The 18348-nt window shown below is 44.5% G+C and overlaps 1 long non-coding RNA gene across 1 annotated transcript in view; it reads left to right on the forward strand.

Moving 5' to 3' along the window:
- LOC310759591 overlaps positions 1-18348 on the forward strand; it is a 96171-nt gene that overhangs the window by 77508 nt on the left and 315 nt on the right. The window contains exons 2-3 of the long non-coding RNA XR_014546437.1: positions 7510-7685; positions 15663-15740. This is a non-coding gene — a long non-coding RNA (uncharacterized lncRNA). The remainder of the gene's footprint in view (positions 1-7509; positions 7686-15662; positions 15741-18348) is intronic.

Raw genomic sequence — 18348 nt, forward strand, 5'->3', positions numbered from 1 at the left:
CAGATTCAACAGTGAGCAGAAAAACTAATGTAAATGTTACTTTTGTACAGTAGGTTGTTTCTACAAACACACACCTCTATCCAGGGAAACAAGAGGCACAATCAGAGTTCAAGGATACATTTCAGGCCAGCCGAAATGCTCATGGAAAAAGTGTTGCCACTGAAAAGTGTCATCTGTGGAGATGAGGTGAGGCTGAAAAGGAAGTTGGCTTGAGTAGAGACCAGAGGACCAGAAAGAGTGTTCTGGGGGGACACAATTCACTCCTGAGGTTTTCCACTCCTCTTTTACGCTCAACCTAGAGGCTAATGAAATGATTTTCCATCATAAAGTCATTGAACAAGTCTCATCAACTGTCATACCAGACTCTCCAAGTATCTCTATTTTCCGGGGAAAGTCCCAGATTTACAGAAGCCGTCCCAGTTTCTGATCTGATTCCGGAATGTCCCATTTTCCCTTAGGATGTCCCTATTTTCATTGGAGAAATGTTGGAGGCAGTGGAGTTATGCAACCCACAAGCCAAGGAGATAAGTAACTACAGTGGTACCTCAGGTTAAGTATTTAATTCGTTCCGGAGGTCTGTTCTTTCTTTCTTTTCTTTTTTTTTGCAAATTAATTTTTTATTGATTTTCAGTAAACATACATACATTCATAAATTACACATATATAGGTTACATATTTAACTTAGGCTCTATCATGCCTCTGACTTCCCTCCAATTCTTTGGCAAGTATCAAATAAAGTTCTAATGTCACGTACTTTATATATCATATTATCAACTACACGCTGTAAGAGTTATTCCAACCCTACCAGTGTCTTCAAAGATTTACAATTGTTTCTTATATACATCAAATATTTACTCCAATTTTCTTGAAAATTCTGCTCGTCCTGATCTCTTAATTTTCCTGATAGTCTGGCCAGTTCTGCGTAGTCCATCATTCTAACCTGCCAGTCCATTATATTCGGTATTATGTCTGTTTTCCAATTCTGAGCTAACCACAAGACATCTCTCCCAATTCATAGATAACCACAAGACATCTCTCCCAATTTTCCAACCCCAGATACATTTTTCTTCATTTTCAAACTTAAAAGGACGAATGCTACATTGGCATAATAATCTCACCCGACTCACCAGACCCAAGATGTGCCTCTCTAAGGAGCCACATCAAATAGATGTATGCAAACAGAACTTGGGGCTTGTTCTTCTGGACTGGCTGAGATGGACCTAGCTGGGGCCAGTGGATATAGGGATGAGGAAATGGGCTTGCAGCCACCTTTGCAGATTCCTAGATTTTAGGAGCTTCAGGGAGCTGCTTTTTTACCTCTTCCCCATCTTCCAACAGAGAGCTCCCTCGGGGCTTCAAAACTTTGAACAGCACAAAGCTTCTCCTCCAGGAACTACAGTGGTACCTTGGGTTAAGAACTTAATTCGTTCTGGAGGTCTGTTCTTAACCTGAAACTGTTCTTAACCTGAAGCACCACTTTAGCTAATGGGGCCTCCTGCTGCCGCCGCGCCACCGGAGCCTGATTTCTGTTCTTATACTGAAGCAAAGTTCTTAACCTGAAGCACTATTTCTGGGTTAGCGGAGTGTGTAACCTGAAGCGTATGTAACCTGAAGCATATGTAACCTGAGGTACATCTGAAGTCTTCTAAACTATAGAAGACTATACAGTCCTGTATAGTTTTACTATTTTTTTATATGTGTTGGAAGCTGCCCAGTCAGATGGGTGTAGTAGTAGTAGTAGTAGTAATAATAATAATAATAATAATAATAATAATAATAATAATAATGTAATAGGACGTCCCTATTTTCATCAGAGAAATGTTGGAGGGTACAGGAATAAACGGATACCTTCTTCACAGCCCCATGAAGAAAGTTCCCCATGAAGGTGTCTGAAGAAGCCTCTAGTTGTTAACGCAGGAAAACACGAGAAAATTTTTGACTGAAGTAAAACAACCGCCGCCAGCACCACAACACTGTTCCTTCCTCATTTCTAGAACAAAAATATCCAGGATTAAATAAGAATATGTTTTCCAGGCTAAGTAGATCTTGCTTGCATCTTGTGGTATAAACAAGGAACAGAATATAATTTCCCGCCTTCGCTCCCTTGGCTCCTTCCATTGCCCCAGGGCTGAATAGCCTGGCAGTGCTCCCTTTTTTTTTTTTTTTGCCTTGGCTCATGTGCTTTCTGGCTCCTTCCCTTCAGGGTCCAGGAGAATGAGAGCCCTCACAAGCTCTGCAGCTGTTCCGTTCCTTCTCCTGATAATGCCTTCCCCTAACAGGATCTGACAGCGTGGTGGGAATGTATCCCCCTTTTCTCTCACCTGTGCCCACATGCCCACAGATGCACCATATTTTGAGGCTTGAGGAACATGTGCCTTTCTTTCAGGCCATGTATTTTCTTCTCCTCCTTCTCCATACAATGAACTTTCTTAATCCTGAAAGGGCACTGTCCTCCTAAGGCGAATCCACGACTGATTTGCCGGTTCAAAATTAGGGAAATAACTTAATGTCTCCCATTGAATTCAAGTGATCCCTAGAAAACATCAGGTTGCCATATATTCTCTTTTTAAAGGACTCGTCCTCTTTTCCATGGGTATGTAAAAAGAGAGTTTTCATAGTGATCCATAGTTTTTTGAAAAGACTCTATGACCTGTAATCCTGTAATCCAATAAAATCTTTAATTTTTTTTAAAAAAATATGTCTTTGCTGCACAAAACATAACATTAACCCCTAAAAAGGTAAAGGTACCCCTGACTGTTAGGTCCAGTCGCGGACGACTCTGGAGTTGCGGCGCTCGTCTTGCTTTATTGGCTGAGGGGGCCAGCGTTTGTCCACAGACAGCTTCCGGGTCATGTGGCCAGCATGACTAAGCCGCTTCTGGTAAACCAGCGCACGGAAACACCCGTTTACCTTCCCGCCGGAGTGGTACCTATTTATCTACTTGCACTTGACGTGCTTTTGAACTGCTAGCTGCAATCACACAAGGAGGAAAAAATGGTGCTATAATGTATTAGTAGGGGGTAGATGGGATTGGTGAAAGTGTGGCTGCATATGCAGTTAGCTTATGTTTCCAAAATGTTAAGATGGAAGAGCGAAAAGACCAAGGGACGTGGAAACAGATTTAAAAGAAATTGGTACTTTTGTCAAATATAGAACATGGAGAACATTTGGCTTGGCCCTAACCTGGAGTTATCCAACTTAGGTTTTCCTTTATTTGTCTCTCCTCACATGCGCTTGGCTGGTTAGTCCAATAAACCCCTGAAATGCATTTTACATCTTCCAGTTTTCTCTGGCAGAATCCGAATCCCTGCTCTGTGCACAAATCAAACATCGAAAAAATGTGAGTTTTGTTTTCCCTGTTTTGTTCTCCCCTCCCTGCTCCACCCACAATTTGTTATTGAAATGAGGAAAAGAGGTTCCCCATGCGAATGAAATATTCATTTAATTTAAGCAGAGCTTTTGGAGTGGGCATAGAGAGAAACCACAACCTCCTCCTCATTTCCTGAACTCTATACTTAATATTAACATTATTATTATCATTGTTATTATTATTTCACTGTATTTATAAAACAGCCTTCAACAGAGCCCAGGGCAATATGCAACAAAGGATAAACAAACAAAAAAAATTGCACTGATGTTGAAAACAAATGCAAAACTCAGATTATTCACAATATAATGAAGATCCGCTCAATCACACTGAACATGCTAGCTTGGTGTAATCGCAGAAAGAAAATCTTAGCACGAGGAGCATATATAAAACTTAGTAGTTATGGCGTAGAAAGTGGTGGCTTTCAGAAGGTCATAGGTTCCATTTCAAACACCTCAAGGTACCATTGAGAATAGGCTGGCCTCAAAACCTACTTAACAACTGAGAAGAAATGCCATTTGTGGCAGCAAAACCACATGTCTTCATCTGTTCCAGCTGCAGCAAAACATGTCTCTCCTGTATCGGTCTCTACAGCCATGACAGACAACCTTCCAACAGTTTTGATTTCACCCCCAGGAGGTGCACGCCTCCATTGTCTCCCGAGACAGACAGATGCCAACAACTGAGGACAGAAGGAGTCTCTGATTTGAGGAGTCCAAGTCCAGTTGAAAGATACATAACCAGATGTTGGAAGAGAACAGCAGGGCAAGGTAGGCGCGAAGTTGTCCATCAGCAGTCAAAACCTGGACAGCATCCTGACCCTTCTAGGAAGGAGGAAGAGGGAGACAGTATAGATTTACAACAGGGATTTGAGGGAAGTAGCAGCTCAGAGGCAGATGAGGGGGAAATCTGGGAAGTCATGGGCGAGCCGGGACAACACCCGGCTGACACGTTGTCATTAGAAAGGATTCCAGACTCTCCATCTCCCAGAGCCTGGCGAGCCTTAAATGTAGGAGAGCAAAGAGCTCAAAGACAGAGGGCACTTAGCAGCACCCTTAGAAGTGATGAATGAGGAAGTGGGAGAGATGGGGGGTGGAGATTCACTCGGGACAACGCCATTATCCAAAAAGCTGGGTTCTATAGCTTCTCTCTGTAAAGTGTAAAATAAAAAAGGACGGCAAGAAACTTTTCCATGTCTCTATGCTTTCCTGGGCAACCAGCTGGGAGCAGCTGACAGCATAGTAAAGGTAAAAGGTAAAGGGACCCCTGACCATCAGGTCCAGTCGTGGCTGACCCTGGGGTTACGGCGCTCATCTCGTTTTATTGGCCGAGGGAGCTGGTATACAGCTTCCAGGTGATGTGGCCAGCATGACTAAGCTGCTTCTGGCGAAACCAGAGCAACGCACGGAAACGCCATTTACCTTCCCACTGGAGCGGTACCTATTTATCTACTTGCACTTTTATGTGCTTTCGAACTGCTAGGTTGGCAGGAGCAGGGACCGAGCAACGGGAACTCACCCCGTTGCGGGGATTTGAACTGCTGACCTTCTGATCGGCAAGTCCTAGGCTCTTGAGGTTTAACCCACAGCGCCACCTGCGTCCCCAGCTGACAGCATACCGATGCTCAGCTAGGTACATGTGCAGAAGAACTTTCACATGACGCCACCTGTTACTGTACACACATTACTAGAACCTGCTAAAGTTCCAGATCTCAGTGGAATGCACATGTCTTCCTGCCACTTAGGTTATATCTGCAGGCATTGTATGCTGAGAAATAGAGGGAGAATCTGCAACAATCTGCCGAAAGCCCTACAGCATAACTATAGGGAAGCTAAGGAAACAATGCAACATTTAGGATTCAGAGCATATCATTAGGCACATTAGACCCCTTCACTTTCCCTCCCTCCTAAATGATATAAATGACTTTCACCTGTACAAGCGAGCCCGGAATAAAATACCATAGTGTCCTTTTGCCATGTGTGTATTTTGGTTATTGTGGGTTAATGTGGGAACCTGCAGATAATTAGCACAAAGGGCTATGCAAAGTGTTACATTTGTTTTAAGTGTTTGTTTTGGCTTCCCCTAACAGGCTGGTGTCCAAATCTTGTGCTCAGGCCCCACCTTGGTTAAATTTGTTCTGCTACACAGAACAAACTTTTAAAGCCACATATAACCAGGGTACATGCTGCAGCTGTGTTCGGGCTACTGCCTTACTGTCAACAAATACATCAGCACAGCCGATCTTTGGGGTAGATTGTTTTTAGCAGGACCCTGGCTTCACAGCAGGCACTGTTGCCTTGCTTTTTTCCTTAGCTATTCTGTACAATCGAGAGGAAGTGAGGCCAATGTCTCTGTTGGAAACAATGCAATGGATGGGTTCCTCCTACTTCCTGCCTCTTGTGGTTGGCTGAGCAAACCCAGGATCTCAGTCCATATATATCCCCTGGTCCTTTGGTTTTCCCCTCTCTTCTTTTCTTTTTAAAATTTTATTTAGGATTTTCAGGTTTATACATTCCACTGATTTCACAATCAACATTTCAAAACTTGACTTTCTCCCCCCTCATTCTGCAGTTCCTTAAATTTATTTTTAATATCTTCTGCAAATCCAAATTAACTTAATTTGCCCATTGATTCATCTACTTTAAGTACATACTCTTATAAAACTACAGGTTATTACAATAATTCTGACAATGTTCTTATCTGTTTACAATTTACCTGTTAGTATCTAATAAACCATTTCCATTCTTTTATAAAAAGTTTGTGATCTTGGTTTCTTATCCTCCCAGTAAGTTTCACCATTTCTGCATATTCCATAACTTTTGTATCCATTCTTCCTTTTCTGGGACTTCTTCTTTCCATTTTTGGGCAAGCAACATTCTTGCTGCTGTAGTCACATACATGAAAAAATTTCTATTCAGTTTGGATACTTATGTCCCTATAATTCCCAAATAATGTTCCTATAATGCTCTGTGTTATTATTCATCATTCATATTATTATCAGCACCAGAATGAGATCATAAAGGCCAATCTCTCTCCTTCAAGTGGACAACATCAACATGAGGTCACAATGGCCAGTCTCTCTCTCTCCTTCAGGGAGGCAGCATCCTCATGAGGTCACAATGGCCAGGAGATGGTCAGAAAAAACCAGATCACAGCAAGCTGTGTGTACAGATGGTAGATGCAAGTATAGCCTGGCACCCCAAATTCAATGGTGAGCCTTCAAAGTGCAGTAGCCATTGCAGGTTGAGGACAGAGTAGAGAAAAGAGATGGACTAGGCAGCAACTGATGGGCAAAGCAGCAGTAGAACAGCCAAGAGGAGACTATGGAAGAAGAGAGGAAGGATAGGACGAAGCACGCAGCACTTGGAGAGGAAGAGAGAAGGTAATTTGGATAGGACTAGCAATGCTCACCTGTACTTGTCCCTGTGACAGTCACCCGGAGTCATAAGGCAACCCATGAACCTATAGTTCTGACCCTATAATTCCCAAATGAGAAGCTTCTGGGTCCCCCCCATGTTATTTTAAACAACCTTTTCCATTCATTATATATCATTTCCCCTTTTGTTTTTAAAATAAAATATTTCAATTTAAAATAATACACTGGTACCTCGGGTTAAGAACTTAATCATTCTGAAGGTCCGTTCTTAACCTGAAACTGTTCTTAACCTGAGGTACCACTTCAGCTAATGGGGCCTCCTGCTGCCACCGGAGCACGATTTCTGTTCTCATCCTGAAGCAAAGTTCTTAACCTGAGGTACTATTTCTGGGTTAGCGGAGTCTGTAACCTGAAGCGTCTGTAACCCAGGGTACCTCTGTATGGGACTGCATTTTGCAATTTAACTCACAGCAAACCCCTTGAAATGAATGGATTCAAGATAGTCATACCCATTCATTCCAATAGTTCTAATATAACTAACATTGGATGAAGCCCACCCTGGGGGCCTGATCCTGTGATTGTCCGCTGCACTTGGATAATAGCATATCCTGTTAAGGTGCTGTGACCTGGTCCACAGTGGCCTAGTTTTCCCCACTGAGGTGGCTGTAGCACTTCAAGCAAAAGAGAGATACTCAGAATGTATTTTCATCTCCTAGCCTTCTCTGTGGCATCTTAGTTCTCCATGGTGTCTTCTTCTTTTCTCCAGGAAGCATTTGGTCATGTTAGATTTAACACCACCACTGTCTGAAGGAGTCCGAGCCAGACTGCAGGGCTGCCACCTCAGTGAAAAACAGCAAAGAGGACTGTGATGTCACAGAGACTGAAAAGGTTGTTGTGATGTCAGCTTTCATGCACCAAAGTCTACTTGGCCAGCTGTATGAAGTGGGTCACTCAAATGGGTCAGAATATTGAATCCTGAGTACAGAGAGAAGGGGGGATTTTATTTATTTTTACAATGTGATCCCAAAAAGATCGAACTTAGCTGTCAGTGTGCTTTAGCATCATGCCAGACACAAATTGTAGAATCATAGAATTAGAAGGGACCCTGAGACTCATCTTGCCCAAACCTCTGCAATGCAGGAATCGCAACAGACAGTCCCCCATCCAATTTGAAACCATACCAAACTCTGCTTAGCTTTATTATTATTATTATTAGGGTGGCACGGTGGCCTAAACCACTGAGCCTCTTAGGCTTGCCGATTGGAAGGTTGGCGGTTCAAATCCCCACAACAGGTTGAGCTCCCGTTGCTCTGTCTCAGCTTCTGCCAACCTAGCAGTTCGAAAGCACACCAGTGCAAGTAGATAAATAGGTACCTCTGTGGCAGGAACGACATTTCTGTGCACTCTGGTTTCTGTCACGGTGTTCCGTTGTGCCAGAATTAGTTTAGTCACACTGGCCATGCTTTTTTCTAAAAAAAAAAATATGTTTAGGGGTACTTTCATTTTCCTACTCATATTGAAATACTGCCCCTCAATGAGGCCAAACATAGATTCACAAAATGTTTAGGGGTATGCTTACCCCTGCATCCCCACAGAATAAAAAGCACGGGGTACTGCTGTAGTGGGAAGGTAAACAGCGTTTCTGTGCACTCTGGTTTCCATCACAGTGTCTCGTTGTGCCAGAAGTGGTTTAGTCCTGCTGGCCCCATGACCCGGAAAGCTGTCTGTGGACAAACGCCGGCTCCCTCAGCCTGAAAGCGAGATGAGCGCCGCAACCCCATAGTTGCCTTTGACTGGACTGAACCATCCAGGGGTCCTCAACTTTTCCTATTCTTATTCTTATTCCTAGCTGTGCAAAGGATTTATTGCCTTTTTAAGCTACTTCCCAGCCTGAATACAGAAGAACTAGAAGAAAAAGAAGAGTTTGGATTTGATATCCTGCTTTATCACTACCTGAAGGAGTCTCAAAGCAGCTAACATTCTCCTTTCCCTTCCTCCCCCGCAACAAACACTCTGTGAGGTGAGCGGGGCTGAGAGACTTCAAAGAAGTGTGACTAGCCCAAGGTCACCCAGCAGCTGCATGTGGAGAAGTGGGGAATCGAACCCAGTTCACCAGATTACAAGTCCACCGCTCTTTACCACTACACCACACTGGTCCAATACAGAATGAGGGATTAGAAAAGGGATGCAGGAACCTCTTGGATCATCGCTCCCATCATCCTTGACCATTAGCCATGCTGTCTGGAGCTGGTGACAGTATCTGGAGGGCATCTGGTTCCCTATTCCTGTATTAGAGCCCTCAGTTCTTAAGAATGGAGTATGCTAATTCAAGGTGCATGAGGTGGTGGCTTTGGAATACTCCCCACTGCTTTTTTTTTTTTTAAAAAAAATAAAAAGTCTCCCTGCCCCCACAAAAAACCCGGCACATTGGGGAGAAAGGTTCTATCCCATTCCCTTTTGTGCTTATTTTTTATTTTATTTTATTTTTTAAAAAACCCACACATGGGAACATTTAAAAATATGACCCTCCCCTGCAGCCTGAAGCTACACAGGCTGCAACTCTATTCTGCTTCCTCTGTAGCTGAGGCATATGCCATTATTTTACATGAGGTTCGCTGTCCACTCATCTTTGGTCGGCTTTTCTGGAAAACATCTTCAAATACATGGTCGTTCCTCCCCCCACCCCGTCCCATGGGTGCAATAAAGTTTCAGTGATAAGCATTTTACTTTACTGGAGACGTTTTAATTGCTATGCATTTAAACTGCTGTCACATTAGGAGTTAAAGATCTTAATTTCAAGGAAAGAACACCCTCCCCTTTAAAATGTTCCTAATATAAAGTAGTACATTTCAGCCTCTCTCTCTCTCCCCCCCTTTTTTTTACCAAATTCAAACTGGATGGAAGAATATTTTATAATAGACTGAGAAGGCAATATAAAATTAACTAAAGCTGGAGCTGGTGCCTTAAAAATATTTGGCAGGATTCCCTGGAAAGCCACATTTGAACATTTTTTAATATATATTACAAGGCAGACAAGAATAATTATCTTCTCTTGAAGTACTCCGAGTGAGAGAAGCGTATTGTTAATGCCTTTTGAAAGAAAACAACGCAGGCTGCCAAATAAGCATGTTATGGAATCTGCTCTCTCCCCCCCTTCGTCTTTACCAGTTTGATGGATTCATGTTAGTGATGAAGACTACAACAAAAGCAAAATGCCTCTTTTTGCTGTACACAGACAAATGCGGACACATTAAGTGGATGTGACTTGCCAGAAGCCAAGGCAGGGTTTGCTCAATGAAAATGTCAATGCACTTTTTTTTTTTTTAAAAAAAAGAAAATTTGGCCCAGTACCACCAAGCTCTATCTAGGGCACACTAACATAGAATATCATCCCATAGATTTCGACAGAAAGGAAGGCAAGATTTGTGGCCATGTGGTCAGTGCTGCTGACAGGACCCATCTCCAGCAAACCTCACAAAGTATAATCCCATAATCGCTGTTTTGCCATATCCTTGCTGCGTGGTTACTTAATACACAGAGCCAAACACTTTCCGCTCCTTCCGTTGATTTTGGCTGGGGGAAATGGAACTGGACAACATCGGGGTGGAGCAAACTTTATTACATTTTCAGCCCTCTCACTGCCCCCAAGGAGTGTCACAGCCTTCTCCAACAAAATGCCCTGCTAATGTTTTTAGATTATGATTCCCATTCTCTTTGACTGTTGGCTGTTCTGGCTGGGACTGGTTGAGATTGTATGGAAAGACCCCAAATATATTTTCTTAACAATTACATGTTTTATCTTTTGATTAATAATTTTCTCTCTCCTCCTTCGAGAATTTCAGTTCCTCGCTTTACATCTTTCCGTTTGCACTGCTGACATTTTGCAACGTGTCTCTCCTTTTCCAGCCCAGTAAGGAGAGGTGGTTGTATTCCCTTGAACCCTACCCAGAAAGCTTTTTATCCACCAAGGACATCAGCCGAAGCAAATGAGCTGACATTCAGATAGACATGCAGCTGGCGATTTGGCAAAGATGCTGTAAGGCCATTTGTGATAATCTGAAAGTGCTATCAGTCTCCATGGACAAGTCTACAGCAGAGTTAAGAATATTAATTATTGGCCTCTGGCTGCATGAACAACAAAAGATTTACTGGCTTGAGGCAAAGGACAAGATGCCCCCCCCCCCCGCGTCCCACATATGTAGGTCTTGAGTGGTAGGGATGCGGGTGGTGCTGTGATCTAAACCACTGAGCCTCTTGGGCTTGCTGATCAGAAGGTCAGTGGTTTGAATCCCCACAATGGGGTGAGCTCCCATTGCTCTGTCCCAGCTCCTGCCAACCTAGCAGTTCGAAAGCACACCAGTGCAAGTAGATATATAGGTACCGCTGTGGCGGGAAGGTAATTTCCATGTGCTCTAGTTTCTGTCACGGTGTCCCGTTGAACCAGAAGCGGTTTAGTCCTGCTGGCCATGTGACGCAGAAAAGCTGTCTGTGGACAAACACCTGCTCCCTTGGCCTGAAAGCACAATGAGCGCTGCAAGCCCACAGTCACCTTTGACTGGACTTAACTGTCCAGGGGTACTTTACCTTTTTTTTTTTTTTAAACCTGCAGTAGAGTCTTGCTTCAACACTGGAAATGGGACAGTGTCATTTGTCTTACCAAAGATGAGCAGGATAGTTTGGGTTTGTGCAAAGCTGCTTAGCACAAACCGTCTGTCCACCCAACACCACAGCACCCGAAACCCCAGCATCTACCAGACAAGATGGTGGCTTCATACTGCCTAATAACAGGGCTGGCTGTATGATGACTTTTACATGGCTCTCTTGTTTCGATGGCCTGCAACTCTTTGGTTGGTACCCATAGAAGCATTCAATCTCTGGTTTACTGTTCAAGGTAAAGGTAAAGGGACCCCTGACAATTAAGTCCAGTTGCGAACGACTCTGGTGTCGCTTTAAAAGCCGAGGGAGCCGGCATTTGTCCGCTTCCGCAGACAGTTTTTCCGGTTCATGTGGCCAGCATGACTAAGCCGCTTCTGGCGAAACCAGAGCAGCGCACGGAAACATCGTTTACCTTCCCGCCAGAGTGGTACCTATTTATCTACTTGCACTTTGACGTGCTTTCGAACTGCTAGGTTGGCAGGAGCTGGGACCGAACAACAGGACCTTACCCTGTTGTGGGGATTCGAACTGCTGACCATTCGATTTGCAAGCCCAAGTGGCACAGTGGTTTAACCCACAGCACCACCTGTGCCCCTGGTTTACTGTTCAAGTGCCTGCCAAAAATGCCCTGCTTCAAGATTACAACCAGCCTCTATGAACTACTGTCCCGTACAATGGGATGTCAGAATGAGCTTGGAGTGCCTCCCATTTCATTACATTAATCTTACTAGAAAGATTATAGCTTCCTATTATTTTGTTAACATATAGAAATTACTTAAAATATATATTTTTTAAAAAAAAGAAGAAGAAGGAAAAGGCTGGAAATACTTCTACTTTGCTACTGCTATTAATACAACTGTTACTGCTAATAAACAGTGACAATTACTTGGAAGCTTTGCTGGGCTCTCCACGATTCCCTTAATTTTCCCTGACTGATGTTCTTTACCCCTCAGAATACAGAACATGCTTTGGAAGGATGTTCTTGGAAGCGGCAGGGAAGTGGATGGCAAGCAGGCAAATACGACAGGCAAGAGATGCAGAATTCTTTCCTGTGGAATCCTTCCAGACTTGAGGGGTAATAAGTGGACAGGGGCAGTTTGAGATGTTATGTGCCTGAGACAAAATGTCCTGCTGCCCCCCTGCCTGCGATGGTTGTGTGTGAGAGGCTCTTCAAGGGATCAGGGAAAAGCCCTTGCAAACCCTCACCCTGAAACAGAGAGTGGGGCAACTGTGCCAGGGCTTCCAGGACACCCTCCTCTCATCAAACTCAGTGAGAGGAAGGTGTTCCGCAGAGCTTTGATGTTGGTCTCTCGCCACCTCTTTGGTTGCTTCCCCAGTGGTTGAGGAAGTTGGTGGAGCAGGCAGGGTGCCCATGAGAGGGGGCTGCCTCTTGTGACCATAGTGCTTTGAAAAAGGCAGTCAGGTCATCTATCCACAGAGGAGGAGTGACCACTGGGAGGAGTGCAGAAAGAAGAAAAACTATGGTGGATCTGCAGCAACACCCAGTAAACTTCATCTGCCCAATCTGCAACAAAGCACGTCTATCCCATATTGGCCTCTACAGCCCCAGCAGCCATTGCAACTCCCCAATGGTTTGGCTTCACCCCCAAAGACGCAGTCCTCCCTCGTCTCCTGAGACGGATGCTAACAAACAACATTGTTAATATTATCATTTTTATTACTATTACGATTTCTTAGATTTCATGCCCACTCTTCACCATGGGGTCCCCAGTAGCAACGTATGTATGTATTGATGCAAAATTTGATGCAATCACTTTCATTTAAATAGCAATGCAATATTTCTCACCATAGCAAGGAAGACCAGGTGGTCTATGAGACTATCAAGTCTGCAAGCCAGATGCTTGTTCATGAACAACTTCAAGGCTCCTCCTGCTCCCCCTTCTTTTATCTTCAAGCTGAACTTGAACTGGACTGTCCTTCAAAGAGCAGATGCTCTTCTGCAAAGTCAGAGACACTGGAGAATTGTGCTTTTGGATGTGAGGGGTTGTTGGGGAGGCTTTATGAGGCTGCTTCAGAGAGAACCAGAAAATAATCTGAGGGCCTTAAAACATGCTTCTCTTATGCTTGTGATGTTGCTATGCACTATGTTGGTCCCCATATTCAGGGCCAGGGAGGACCAATTGGCTTTGTCTGGGTTTTTTGCGTAGGGCCATAGTACTCCTCAAGGTGGCACTCCTGTGGGGGTGATCCTATTTGAGGTATGTCATAGGTGTGTCATATGGGAAACACTGGCTTGTGAGTGCTCCAATTGGAGAACAGCCTTTACCAAAGGTGTCCTGGGCTTTGAAGAAGCTCAAACTCAGGACGAAAGGGAGAAACATGCTAAGAGGAAGGCACGCTTGGCAAACCTTCACCGTGATCAACTCCTGCCCGGAAACCTATGTCCCCACTGTGGAAGGATGTGTGGATCCAGAATTGACTTCCGCGGTAACTTACAGACTCACTGTTAAAACTGTGTTTATGGAAGACAATCTTACTTGGCTACGAGTAATCACCAGAGAAGAAGATGCCATAGGTCCTCCTCGCCTCAGGGGCGACCCCCTGTGGAAATACTTCCAGGAGGCGGGCTGGTTGTTAATTTGTTCCTCATCTGCCTAGGAATACATGTGTGCTGATTTGGGTAAAAAGAGAAACTTGTGGTTTTCATTATAGGCTGTAAACATTCACAGCAGAAGGCCTTGAAGGACGATCTCCTCCTCCTATTCACTTAAAGGTAAAGGTAAAGGGACCCCTGACCATTAGGTCCAGTCGTGACCGACTCTGGGGTTGCGGTGCTCATCTCGCTTTATTGGCCGAGGGAGCTGGTGTTTGTCCGCAGACAGCTTTCGGGTCATGTGGCCAGCATGACTAAGCTGCTTCTGGCGTACCAGAGCAGCGCACAGAAACGCTGTTTACCTTCCCGCCAGAGCAGTACTTATTTATCTACTTGCACTTTGACGTGCTTTCGAGCTGCTAGGTTGGCAGGAGCAGGGACCGAGCAACGGGAGCTCACCCCATCGCGGGGATTCGAACCGCTGACCTTCTGATCGGCAAGTCCTAGGCTCTGTGGTTTAACCCACAGCGCCACCCACGTCCCCTCCCTATTCACTTAGCCTATAGAAATATTAAGTACTGGAATATGCTGAGGCTAAATTTATAAGACCAAGCCATATGGGGTTGCCTAGGACCTAAGTCAATATTGCTCAACCTTGAGTGCCCAGATGTGGCTCAACTTGCATTTCCATAATCTCTGGTTGGTTTAGATAATGGTCAGGAACGATGGGAATTATAGTGCAAAGTCTGGAGGCCCAAGGTTGAGGAATGCTGGCCTAGGAACAAACCCATGCATGTATACACATAGCTCCAAGCTGCATCTAGGTGCTTGTCTGAATGCAGCCAAGTTGATACAGGCCAATTTGCCCCTCTTCAAAACAAAGGTAGTGCTAACCACCGTAATTTCAGTTGTGGAGCAGAAGGGAATACTCCCCACATCACTTGATAGAACTTGATTCCTTCTCGTGGTACAGCAAATAGGCTTAAGCCACCCAGTCTCTTAGCGTAACTCGTCTTCTTAAGCTGCGTGGAAGAATATGAAGCTGCCTTTAAAAGGTGTGTGGACGCACTTCTGGCTTGTAAACCAGAGGTGTCCCTGCCAGTCTGCAGCACATGAGCTCCAGAGCTGTGGTGGTGCCATTCGGTCGGCTACTGTGAGGGGTGGAGGAAAAGGCGGGAGGGAGAATCATGTCATTTATTTTTATTTTTAAAGACAAATCAGGCTGGAAAAGCAGGGCGTCCTGAAATATAAACTAGATGAAAACAAGCTACAATGAAATTGAAAGGGGGAGGGGGGAAAAAACCCTACATCGGCGTGTCATTTTACAGTCGATGGAAAATTAGGACCAGATGAAGCTTCAGAGGCCCTGGGCATTTAATTTGCTGAAGTTGGTCAGTCCTTTGTGAGATCAGAATTGCTCTGTGTTTCCTTGGTGTAAGCAATACTGTGTTTGTTTGTACATGAGCATAATCTGGAGGACGGGGGGGGGGGGGACAAGCAAAAAGAATCAGATTGTTTTGGTATTCTTATTTGCATAAACATCAGATCCAAGAAGGAAGGATTTGCCTGCAATTCGCGATGCCAACAGACTTTGGGAAGCAAAACAGCATGTTAAAGAAGCATTACATTTCTTCCCCAAGCCCAGTTTTCTATGCAGGCAAGTGCATTTGACACTAGAAATACTTTGTTTGCGTGCATTTGTTTTGCAGGATCCCACTGTATTTTTGTGTTATGTCCATCACCTCCATTCAGCGAGGTCATGGCTCCCTGGGCAAGCTCCCAAACAGGTATTTTGCACAGCATTTGCTATCCTGAGAACCTCAACTTCTATTTCAAAGTGAATTAGGTTTCTGGTCCTCATGTTTCCTTGGAGCTGATTTTGTGCTCAGGAGGGCAGCATTAATTGGCATCCACCACATAGAACTACAAGAATGCAGATTTAATGAATATTTCTTTCAGCAGATAGAGATGAGCATTGTTCATTTTGTTCCCTTGTACCAGTATCTGACGGATGCACAATGCCATTCTGATGGATGTTGCCACAGGGCCCAAAGGGTACTCATCAATGGTTTGTCTTCATCCTGGAGAAGAGTGACTAGTGGGGTGCCACAGGGTTCTGTCTTGGGCCCGGTCTTATTCAACATCTTTATCAACAACTTGGATGATGGACTCAAGGGCATCCTGATCAAATTTGCAGATGACACCAAACTGGGAGGGGTGGCTAACACCCCAGAGGACAGGATCACACTTCAAAACGACCTTGACAGATTAGAGAACTGGGCCAAAACAAACAAGATGAATTTTAACAGGGAGGAATGTAAAGTATTGCACTTGGGCAAAAAAAATGAGAGGCACAAATACAAGATGAGTGACACCTGGCTTGAGAGCAGTACATGTGAAAAGGATCTAGGAGTCTTGGTTGACCACAAACTTGACATGAGCCAACAGTGTGACGCGGCAGCTAAAAAAGCCAATGCAATTCTGGGCTGCATCAATAGGAGTATAGCATCTAGATCAAGGGAAGTAATAGTGCCACTGTATTCTGCTCTGGTCAGACCTCACCTGGAGTACTGTGTCCAGTTCTGGGCACCACAGTTCAAGAAGGACACTGACAAACTGGAACGTGTCCAGAGGAGGGCAACCAAAATGGTCAAGGGCCTGGAAATGATGCCTTATGAGGAACGGCTAAGGGAGCTGGGCATGTTTAGCCTGGAGAAGAGGAGGTTAAGGGGTGATATGATAGCCATGTTCAAATATATAAAAGGATGTCACATAGAGGAGGGAGAAAGGTTGTTTTCTGCTGCTCCAGAGAAGCGGACACGGAGCAATGGATCCAAACTACAAGAAAGAAGATTCCACCTAAACATTAGGAAGAACTTCCTGACAGTAAGAGCTGTTCGACAGTGGAATTTGCTGCCAAGGAGTGTGGTGGAGTCTCCTTCTTTGGAGGTCTTTAAGCAGAGGCTTGACAACCATATGTCAGGAGTGCTCTGCTGGTGTTTCCTGCTTGGCAGGGGGTTGGACTCGATGGCCCTTGTGGTCTCTTCCAACTCTATGATTCTATGATTCTATGATTCTATGATTCTATGATTCTATGATTCTATGATTCTATGATTCTATGATTCTATTCTAGGGCTTCCACACTAGGTTCAGTATATGTGGTGATTGTCAATGTGTTGCTTCTCTGCTGGACCAAGAGGATGCGAACACAAGGCGATCTCTTTCATCAGGTCTTTAAAAAGCAGGCAGAAGAGAACCATGTTAAGACAGGGGTTACTAACCTGGTTCGGTCCCTCCCAGATGTTCCACGGCAATCACTGGTTTGCTGGCTGGGGCAGTGTTAGAAACTGAGATATGAAAGCTAGGAGCTAAATGGTACCTTAAACCTAAGTTATGGGTGGAACAACAGAATGTCTAGGCATGCTTTTTTCATAACAAGAATACAAAGCTGAAAATGCATGAACTGCAGCTAAAATATTGGGGTCATTTTTCACGTGGTCTAGTCCTTCCCCTGCCCACCCCCCTAATATTCTTAAGAGGGTCTCTTCTCCAATCTTCAGAGAGTAACTGGAAGTGGGAGGCAGAAAAAGGCCCTCCTTTCCTTCCGCACTGCAGATTTAATCCGAAATCTTAGGCGCAGTACTGTGCCCAGAGCTCAGAAGCTGCTTGCGCCAATGAAATTCGCTGTCACAAAATGCACCTAGAACAATGGGAGTTTCGAACACCGGGCTGGGGCTGTTGTGAGCTGGAGCCCAGCAACTTCTGAAACAGCAGGTTCTCTATCCCTGATGTAAGACCAGATCCTTGTTCTATTTCTTGGAAAAGACAGGATAACTTCTATGAGCTATTCCTGTGTCTGCATCACTCAAAACATGGCCTATGGGTGAATTAGGAATATACGCAATGGCTCCAACCAGTCCTTCGATTCTAGGATCTTACAGTTTGCAGATCTGTTGGCGAACTGGCTGCATGTGTGTTTGTCATTCAGTATTTCCGATCAACAGATCATTCTTTAATTGGATCTCATAGTCATAATAAAAAGAGTAAAGCCTCCTTGGTCTTTTTGTACAAGCTTCATATGCAGCTTTCGAAAGAAAGCTATTTTCCTTGAACTGTATTCTGGGTAAGATGAATGCGGTTCCTCGAAAGGAAAACAAAAAGAGTTTGGCAAAGCGAAGTTGCCCAAAATCTCCAGGAGACTGTGCTCCATTAGATGATTAGAAAATCTGTGATGATCACACACATAGATCTGAGGGTTTGGAGGCACACAGCTGCAGTTTCACAATGTTGGCTATATTTGCCATCTGTCTGTAAGCAAGCAAACTCTTGGCTCCGGAGTCTGCTGAGTTTTTATTCCTCCTCCTTCTCATCACCTCTGCGCTGGGTTCTCCGAGA

The sequence above is a fragment of the Podarcis filfolensis genome (assembly GCF_964270895.1).
Source record: "Podarcis filfolensis genome assembly, chromosome: 3".
NCBI lineage: Eukaryota > Metazoa > Chordata > Lepidosauria > Squamata > Lacertidae > Podarcis > Podarcis filfolensis.